The sequence below is a fragment of the Rhinatrema bivittatum genome, unplaced genomic scaffold (genome assembly GCF_901001135.1).
Source record: "Rhinatrema bivittatum unplaced genomic scaffold, aRhiBiv1.1, whole genome shotgun sequence".
Taxonomy (NCBI): domain Eukaryota; kingdom Metazoa; phylum Chordata; class Amphibia; order Gymnophiona; family Rhinatrematidae; genus Rhinatrema; species Rhinatrema bivittatum.
Genome location: NW_021820828.1, coordinates 63,081 through 73,295, shown reverse-complemented (window position 1 = coordinate 73,295; position 10,215 = coordinate 63,081). Strand labels below are relative to the sequence as shown.

General features: G+C 47.1%; 1 pseudogene; it reads right to left on the bottom strand.

The window, feature by feature from the left end:
* Positions 1-7,587: 7,587 nt before the first annotated feature.
* LOC115082182 lies at positions 7,588-8,444 on the bottom strand (annotated as a pseudogene).
* Between the last annotated feature and the right edge of the window lie 1,771 nt (positions 8,445-10,215).

Sequence of the window (10,215 nt, the reverse complement as noted above, 5' to 3'; positions counted from 1 at the left end):
GTTACTACCCCAAACCAAATAAGCCTGATACTTCACTTTCAATGCATATCCAGTATAGCTCTCTGCTTCAATGGCGGGGTGGGGGGGGGATGAAGATAAGAGGATTTACAGTCAGACAACTACCAACAAGGACTGAATTGCATAGTCTAGGTAATCAAATAAGGAATAGCTTGCTTGTTGTGGCGGTTACTACCCTGAACCAATTAAGCCTGATACTTCACTTTGAATACATATACAGCGCAGCTCACTGCTTCAACGGCAGACAACAACCAACAAGGACTAAATTGCACAGGCTGGGAAAACAAATCAGCATGGGAGCAGCTTGCTTATTGCCCCTAACCAATTAGGCTTGATACTTCACTTTGATGCAGCTCCAGCACTGCTCTCTGCATCAATAGCAGGGGTGGAAGGTAACTAGAACTAAAAAGTTACTAATAAGGGCCCTGACCTCAGCGGTCAGAGTAACAGATAAGTATGAGAAAAATAAGTATGAGAAAAATAAGTGTGAAAGCTTGCTGGGCAGACTGGATGGGCCGTTTGGTCTTCTTCTGCCATCATTTCTATGTTTCTATGATTTCTATGATGGGATACAGGTCACAATACAAAACACTTACATTATTACACAAATCACCGTACAATGAGAATGTCGTCTGGTTAAATGCAGCGCTAAATTTTCATGTACCAGCACGAATAACCAGATCTGCGAACACTGGGCTATTACCAATTCCGACAATAAAATCTGCTCATATGAACACTGTACAAGAAAGAGCTTTATCTATTGCCGGTCCCAACCTTTGGAACTCTTTACCACTACAGCTGAGGATGGAAACGGATATTGGACTTTTTAAAAAAGGAGTCAAAACCTGGCTTTTTAACCAAGCCTTAAACAACAAGGATTGATTTCTTTTGTTTATAATTTTTAGTGATATACTTTTAATGTTACATTTTGTATTTTAAGATGTGTTTGATCTATAGTTTTATTTGTATTTTTAAGATGTCTTATGTTGAGACAGATTTTATATTTTAGATGAACCGTTTTAAAAGTTACCCTTCTTTAATACTCAAATGTAGTAACTAACACTTGATTTATGTTGTAAACCAACGTGATATGTATCAACATGAATGCCGGTATACAAAAATCACTAAATAAATAAATGAATGCATTTCCTCAAATTCCAAAGAAACGTGAAGCACTTCTGTTTATGGGTGAGGGAGGGCCTGAAGTGGAATTCACTGTATAATGCCCTAAAAATACCGGCTTCCAGTGGCTAATGACTAAAACACATCAAGTCTCTGAAGAGAACCAAGGAATCTGTCTCTTCTTAATCATTAGGGTATTCCTCAAAGGAGCAACCGTATCCAAGACTACTGCCAGTGAACCGGTCAAAGCCTCAGACAGAGGGCCTATAATTATCACTCTTCAAAGTGTCCTTCAGATCTTGCCAACAAGATTCATGCGTTTATGCCACATGGTTATCGATAAGTACCAGAGTGGTCTTGAAGGGCTTTAAGGAGGGATTTCTAGTACCATTTGCTGTGAACTGAGACAGATTGTCATTCTGGGAAGAAGGTGGCGGGGCACAGTGTCAACAGGCGAGGCTGAAGGACTGAGTTGCACCCCAATGACTGGCCAGGGATGCCACGTTTAATTCTAAACCAAAAAAACGTGCGGAGGAACCCTACAGCTGTCACAACCAGATCTGAAAGTAAGAGCCCTGCGGAAGGTAATCTTGCCTTCACAAAAGCTAATTGTCAGTAAAAGGCACCGTAACAGCTGCTAGTGGGTGCTCTTTAAGTGGCAAAGCAAGGAGAAAATTAGAATTGCAAAGTCAACGGCCATCTCCAGCACTTGTTTGTTCCCAGGAAAGGGAGCTGGTTGTACTGTCTAGTGCCCAATTTGTGTAAACCTGTTACTTTATTTCAAGTGCTAATTATCTCACTGCACATACACAGCCTTCTCCCTAGCAATTATTGGCCTTACAATAGATCATCAACAGCAACGTCTGCCAAGGAGCAAGAAAGGGGTTGCCTTGGTTACATAACCCAAAATACCTTAGCCTGTTTTACATGTTTCTAACTAGTATCCCGACCAGCCAAAGCGCTGTTCAGAAAAGTCAAGTTACATTAATTCTTCTTTCCCTGCTCAAATATAAACAAAAGGCACAGACACCAAGTGTGTACATTAGGAAGAGACAGTCAAGGACGCAAGCATCCATTTTACAAGGCGGTAGGGTCTGGGCCACCGCGCTTTGAGCAGAAAATACTGTTTTCCTGCGGGGGGAGAGGGAAGAGGGACGGTCATTAATAATTAGTAAAGACAGGGCATGCATACATTGTGTTCCCATTTCCCCACTCGGATAGGTCTCAAGCAGCTATTTACCAAACAACAATTATTATTACACAGAAAGCAGTGGCACAAAGGGACGTTATACTTCAAAAATGGGCATAAGATGGCCTAATTCATGTTTAGAACTATTTTGTGCCAATAATGTGTCCATTTTGCAGTGATAAAGCAGCATAATTTTAAACTGAGCTGGAATGTCAGCATTGGCAAGAGACCAATTTAGTTACATTTTATTCATCCGGATTCCTTGTAGGTTACCCCAGCATAAGAATTACCCAAAGTCTGAAGGCAGTGTTCAGAGCCCCTTGTTTGGGAACGGGATTTCAGCTGTTGCACACTCGTGCACCTAGTGGCCAGATTCAGGGTTTATGTGGCCCAGGTTGCAGGAGATCCCCAGGCTGTGACCCCTGGCCCCTGGCAACTACAATGGCTGAACTAGATGGAAGGGGCAAGAAAGCTAAAATGCGTAAACAATTCAGGCACATGCGAATGACGTCTTGGAGGGTTGTAAGCCCCAGCAGAGGTCGGTTCTGACTGAGCTGTCAGCCCAAGAAAGCAGAAAGTTCCCAGGACAATCAGAAAAAAATCACGAGGTCCTTTCCTTAGGCTTTGCTGGGATTGAGTGGCTCCAGATCTCCAGGTGTAAGCATAAGGAAACTCACTGTCTGTGGGAATGTGCGTGCATCCTCCATCCTAAACCCCTCAGCAAGATTCTCTCTCATCTCCTCTGTCTCCTGGATGTGGTGACTGACTACGAGGATGGATAAGCAAAAATCCCCCTGTTTGTCTCCCACCTCTGTTTGCCTCTAGCAAAAATCAAGAGTTTGGATATTTCCAAGCAACTTCTTTTAAGGCCATGTGAGCCATAAAGCAACAGGGCACCAGTGAAAATCATGCAACACAGCGGTAAGTGGAGAAATGCAAATGTGGCTTATATTACATGTTTTGTTTGGATTTCTCTTACTTTTTTTACCCCCCAAAACTATGCAGAGCAGCAGGGTAGAAAGGAAGGAGAAAAGCAATCTATCTGCCCCTGCGTTCTGGGTTCCATACCATGAACATAAGACATTAATAATGGAGAGGGCAATTCTGAAACTATGCAGAGCTGCAGGGTAGAAAGGAAGGAGAAAGGCAATCTGCATGCCCCTGCCTTCCTGGGTTCCATACCATGAACATAAGACATTAATAATGGAGAGGGCAATTCTGAAATTATGCAGAGCTACAGGGTAGAAAGGAAGGAGAAAGGCAATCTGCGTGCCCCTGCGTTCCATACCATGAACATAAGACATTAATAATGGAGAGGGCAGTTCTGAAACTATGCAGAGCTGCAGGGTAGAAGGTAAGGAGAAAGGCAATCTGCGTGCCCCTGCCTTCCTGGGTTCCATACCATGAACATAAGACGTTAATAATGGAGAGGGCAGTTCTGAAACTATGCAGAGCTGCAGGGTAGAAAGGAAGGAGAAAGGCAATCTGCGTGCCCCTGCCTTCCTGGGTTCCATACCAGGAACATAAGACATTAATAATGGAGAGGGCAGTTCTGAAACTATGCAGAGCTGCAGGGTAGAAGGTAAGGAGAAAGGCAATCTGCGTGCCCCTGCCTTCCATACCATGAACATAAGACATTAATAATGGAGAGGGCAGTTCTGAAACTATGCAGGGCTGCAGGGTAGAAAGGAAGGAGAAAGGCAATCTGCGTGCCCCTGCCTTCCTGGGTTCCATACCATGAACATAAGACGTTAATAATGGAGAGGGCAGTTCTGAAAGGTGTTGGCCTGACTGAAATTTTATTTTTATTTTATTTATTTGTATTTTTCTATACCGGCATTCAAGGAGTTCGTATCATGTCGGTTTACATAAAACAAGGGGTGAGAAATACATTATAACGTAAATAACTAATAACATAAGAGTATACATTAAAAAGTAAAACAAGTGCATGGAAGAAAAAAGTTACAATAAAACGGGGGTCATTCTAACTGGGATTAGAGTTAGAGGAAAGATAAAAAGTTTAACGAGAAGTAAAACATTGTAATGATTGGTAGATAGAGACTGTTTCAGTTTAATAGGAAATGTTCAGTAATGCTGCATTTGATGGTAGTGAATCTTTAAGGGTCCGGAAATGCTTTCATGAACAGCCATGTTTTCAGTCTTTTCCTGAAGGTTGGAAGACATGGTTCCTGTCTTAGTTCTAGGGGGATGGAGTTCCACAGTGGGGGACCTGCTGTGGAGAAGGCCCGATCTCTCAATGTTATATGTTGGGTGGTATTGTTGTGTGGTACCTGTAGATATTCTCTATATGCTTCTCTGATGGGTCTGTTGGAGGAGTGTTTTTTAAGAGCTATTTGTAGATGGAGTGGAGCCAGTCCATGGATATTCTTGTAGATTGTGGTGAGGGATTTATGAATTATTCTGTAGTGGATTGGTAACCAGTGTAGGTCTTTAAGGACTGGTGTAATGTGATCTCTTCTTCTTTTGTTTGTTAGAATTCTTGCTGCGGTGTTCTGTATCATTTGGAGAGGTTTAGTATGTGATGATGGGATGCCTAGTAGGATCGAGTTGCAGTAATCAATTTTCGCAAATATTATTGCTTGGAGCAATTGCTTGGAAATCATTTGCAGATTGCATTACAAAGACGCATTTCCATGGGGCGGGTTTAAGTTGGGGAATAAAAGAGCAAACGTACATTGGATTTTCAATTGTCTGGGCACCGTTCTGCCCCTGCTCTGCCTCCCACGCATTAAGCAACGTGTTAAATGTGCTGGTTGTAGTTGAGAACTTCCCCTACACCGTATTATTGTGGCTTATTCTAATATTTATGTAAACGGCCAAGTCCCTTCTGGTCTCCTTCTCCTGTAGAGATGTATTAGCATATCCTTTACTTTGTAGCACCTGTTCAAAGCTAGAAAAACATATTTTGGGGGTTTTCCCCAGCATTCTTCTACCTCTCTTTCACAATTGCTAAGCCTTCCAAGAATGTAACAGGGGGAATGCCTCACGGTGTGATTTTGAGATGCTAAAATAGCAGCCAGAAGCAGAAACAGCGTGTGCTACAGCGCTGCCATCTAAGTGGACGGGTGGGCTACGTTTGGCTTGTGAGAGTGAAGGCTGTGTGCAGTACTCGTGAACGTCAAGGGAGGCCCAACTTGCCATTAGTAGATATCAACAATAGACTCCTTAAAATCATAGAGCGTTATCATGGTTAATGCAGCGTTAAAATCAGGGAAACGCTGACAATCCCCGGTAACTCACACAGCATGTGAGCTAGGAGCCTGCCTCACACATTTAAGCCAACAATGAATTGTCAAGGCCAGAGCTGCCTGGAGATGGCCTTGACGAAGACAGAATATCGCTGCCCTGGTCACGAGGTACGTCTTCTACCTCTGGCATTACTAATGATCTTTAGCAGGGATAATAAAACATGATTCCCCCCATAACCACCCCCTTTTAATCAAGCACGTGCAAAATTATCATAAAACAAAAGCCGTTTCCCTTTGTGTCTGAGTGTTCTCCAGCTGCACTCAATTAGAGGAGAGCCAGCTGAGAAAGCTACCTGGCAACACTTCGTAATTACTGGATGCAAATGAGAACAAAATAATAGTGCCGCTCAGTGTTATTTAAGCAGAGCCACCTTCGGCTGCTCATTAGGCTGAATATCCACAAGCCTCAGGTGGGTTTGGGAGCCAGCAGCCGAAGCCTGGTGCTCTCAGAGACAAGCAGGGCCCGCTCACAGGTACGACCACTGGCACGTTCCTGGAAACGTCAGAAGCTTTTAAGGAAACATTGTCTGGCATGCCGGCCCTCCAGCTGACCCTGCTCACATTTCCTATGTGAAACGTACTAGATAGAGCAGCTTTTAAACTAAAGCAAGGTGGAAAGCCGACAGTCGCTCAGCAGCGCATGGTTCGGAGGGAGGTATCTTCAAAGGATACTAATGAAACAGGAGAGTTAGGGCATCCCGACAGTGAGGTTCCAATAATAAGAAAAGTAATCCAAGTGCCTATAATTAAAAACTCATCTGAGCTAAAAGATTTCACATTATCCCTGTCAACTTAAAAGCAGGTTGTTAATACAAGCAAAACACACACTTTGAAATGTCTGTATGCCATTGCCAGAAGTCTAAGAAGTAGAGATGTGAATCGTGTGCCAGATCGTCTTAACGATCAGGTTCGGCTGGGGGGGGGGGGGGGGGAATCTGATCGTTAAGATATGTGAATTGGAATCGTTTCCGATTCCAATTCACATCATTAATTTTTTTTTTTTAGGGAGCGTCACTAAAAAAAAATCCACCCGACCCTTTAAATCGACCCCACCCTCCCGACCCGCCCAAAACCTTTTAAAATTACCTGGTGGTCCAGGGGGGCCTCAGGGAGCGATTTCGCGTTCCCAGGCATCAGCTGCGCTAAAATAAAATGGCGCCGATGCCCCTTTGCCCTTACCATGTGACAGGGTATCCGTTCCATTGGCCGGCCCCTGTCACATGGTAGGAGCACTGGATGGCCGGCGCCATCTTTAAAGATGGCGCTGGCCATCTTTACTCATCAGCCCCTATTATACTATACTCTATAATTATACTATACTCTATAATAGGGACTGATGAGTAAAGATGCCTTCCTTCCACCTTTCTTAATGTGTGGAATACATGTGGACTGCGCCTCTAGGATTGTATTTTTAAACAATGTCCAAGCCTTTTGAACACTTTTAACCTTTGCAGCTGCACCTTTCAGTTTTTTTCTAACAATTTTTCTCATTTTATCAAAGTTTCCCTTTTGAAAGTTTAGCACGAGAGCCTTGGATTTGCATACTGTTCCTTTTCCAGTCATTAAATCAAATTTGATCATATTATGATCACTATTGCCAAGCGGCCCCACCACCGTTACCTCTCTCACCAAGTCCTGTGCTCCACTGAGAATTAGATCTAAAATTGCTCCCTCTCTCGTCGGTTCCTGAACCAATTGCTCCATAAAGCTATTATTTATTCCATCCAGGAACGTTATTTATTTATTTATTTATTTATTTATTTTTGGTTTTTATATACCGATCTTCCTACATTAGATGCAAATCAAACCGGTTTACATAGAACAAGAAGAAACTTGCTAAAAAGGCATTACATAAAACAATGAACAATTATGCAACATTAAATAACATTGTCAAGAGAGTCAACTAATTATACAAAATTGAATTAAATGGTAATCAAAGTGAACATTTGATGTCCTTGTGTTGAACTTAGATAGGTTGAGAGTAACTGAAGGATTCTTCCAGGGAACTAAAATCACCAAAATACAATGCAGCTATGCTGTCTTCTTCTGTTTCTTCTTTTCATTTTCTTCCTTTTCTTTCTCAGTTTCTGCAACATACTTCTCAATTTCTTCCACGTTAAGATCTTAAGTGGCTGATCTCTTCTCATGACCGCTAGTTCTATGTTCTTGCCCCCTGACTGTACAACTTCAAGAAGACCCTTGATAACGAGTTTAATACAGAGATCATCCGTTTCGATAGCTTCGTCAGTGTAATTTTTCTCCAGGAATTCTCGCACGGATTTGGCTCCTCTGCCAATGGCATTAGCCTTCCACGCGTGGTATGTGCCAGAGGGGTCCGTCTGGTAGAGCCTGGGAGTCCCATCAAAGTCAAACCCTACAATCAAGGCAGATATCCCAAAGGGTCTGCGCCCATTACTCTGGGTATAGCACTGCTTAAGGCTGGCAATGTAACGTGTGATATATTCCACTGTGACAGGATCTTCCACGGTCAGCCTGTGACTCTGGCATTCTACACGGGCTCTGTTTATAACTATCCTGGCATCAGCTGTGAGGCCTGCAAAAGCCATGCAGACGTTTTCATCAAGGGCACAGATCTTCCGTACTGTTCTCTCATCCTGGAGTTTAGCTACCGATTTCTTCTCAACTCCAAGGACAACTATTTCTTTTCCTCGTACGCCAACCGCGGTGGAGCCTTTCTTCACGGCCTCCTGCGCGTACTCCACCTGGAAGAGGTGCCCGTCCGGGGAGAAGACGGTGATGGCGCGGTTGTAGCTCATGTCCGGGCGGCAGGAGGAAGCGGCGACGGCGATGCTACACCGGCGAAAGGGCCGGAGCAAAAGCGAAAGCTCAGACTCTCTAGCGTGTCCCGATGATACATTTACCCAGTCTATATTGGGGTAATTGAAGTCTCCCATTATTACTGCATGTTAGGATCTGTGGGTTAGTGGACCCTTGGCCCGAGGTGAGAGTTGGTACCGCCCACGGGGAGGAGCCCCACTGGGTATCACTGTTAGGAGGCGAAGTCTGTAGCAGCGGGAGAGTGTGGCACAGTCTCTGAAGTACACGAGGCGCTGCCCCGAGGAGAGGGGGAGCGTGGCACAGTCTCTGAAGTACACGAGGTGCTGCCCCGAGGAGGGGGGAGTGTGGCACAGTCTCTGAAGTACACGAGGCGCTGCTCCGAGGAGGGGGGGGAGTGTGGTACAGTCTCTAAAGTACACGAGGCGCTGCTCCGAGGAGCGGGGGAGTGTGGCACAGTCACTGAAGTACACGAGGCGCTGCCCCGAGGAGGGGGGAGCGTGGCACAGTCACTGAAGTACACGAGGCGCTGCTCCGAGGAGCGGGGGAGCGTGGCACAGTCACTGAAGTACACGAGGCGCTGCCCCGAGGAGCGGGGGAGCGTGGCACAGTCTCTGAAGTACAAGAGGCGCTGCTCCGAGGAGCGGGGGAGCGTGGCACAGTCACTGAAGTACACGAGGCACTGCCCCGAGGAGCGGGGGAGCGTGGCACAGTCACTGAAGTACACGAGGCGCTGCCCCGAGGAGCGGGGGAGCGTGGCACAGTCACTGAAGTACACGAGGCGCTGCCCCGAGGAGCGGGGGAGCGTGGCACAGTCTCTGAAGTACACGAGGCGCTGCCCCGAGGAGCGGGGGAGCGAGGCACAGTCTCTGAAGTACACGAGGCGCTGCCCCGAGGAGCGGGGGAGCGTGGCACAGCCTCTGAAGTACACGAGGCGCTGCCCCGAGGAGCGGGGGAGCGTGGCACAGTCACTGAAGTACACGAGGCACTGCCCCGAGGAGGGGGGAGCGTGGCACAGTGACTGAAGTACACGAGGCGCTGCTCCGAGGAGCGGGGAGCGTGGCACAGTCTCTGAAGTACACGAGGCGCTGCCCCGAGGAGCGGGGGAGTGTGGCACAGTCTCTGAAGTACACGAGGCGCTGCCCCGAGGAGCGGGGGAGTGTGGCACAGTCACTGAAGTACACGAGGCGCTGCCCCGAGGAGCGGGGGAGTGTGGCACAGTCACTGAAGTACACGAGGCGCTGCCCCGAGGAGGGGGGAGTGTGGCACAGTCACTGAAGTACACGAGGCGCTGCTCCGAGGAGCGGGGGAGTGTGGCACATTCACTGAAGTACACGAGGCGCTGCCCCGAGGAGCGGGGGAGTGTGGCACAGTCACTGAAGTACACGAGGCGCTGCCCCGAGGAGGGGGGAGTGTGGCACAGTCACTGAAGTACACGAGGCGCTGCTCCGAGGAGCGGGGGAGTGTGGCACAGTCACTGAAGTACACGAGGCGCTGCCCCGAGGAGGGGGGAGTGTGGCACAGTCACTGAAGTACACGAGGCGCTGCCCCGAGGAGCGGGGGAGTGTGGCACAGTCACTGAAGTACACGAGGCGCTGCCCCGAGGAGCGGGGGAGTGTGGTACAGTCTCTGAAGTACACGAGGCGCTGCCCCGAGGAGCGGGGGAGTGTGGCACAGTCTCTGAAGTACATGAGGCGCTGCCCCGAGGAGGGGGGGAGTGTGGCACAGTCTCTGAAGTACACGAGGCGCTGCCACGAGGAGGGGGGGAGTGTGGCACAGTCTCTGAAGTATACGAGGCGCTGCCACGAGGAGGGGGGAGTG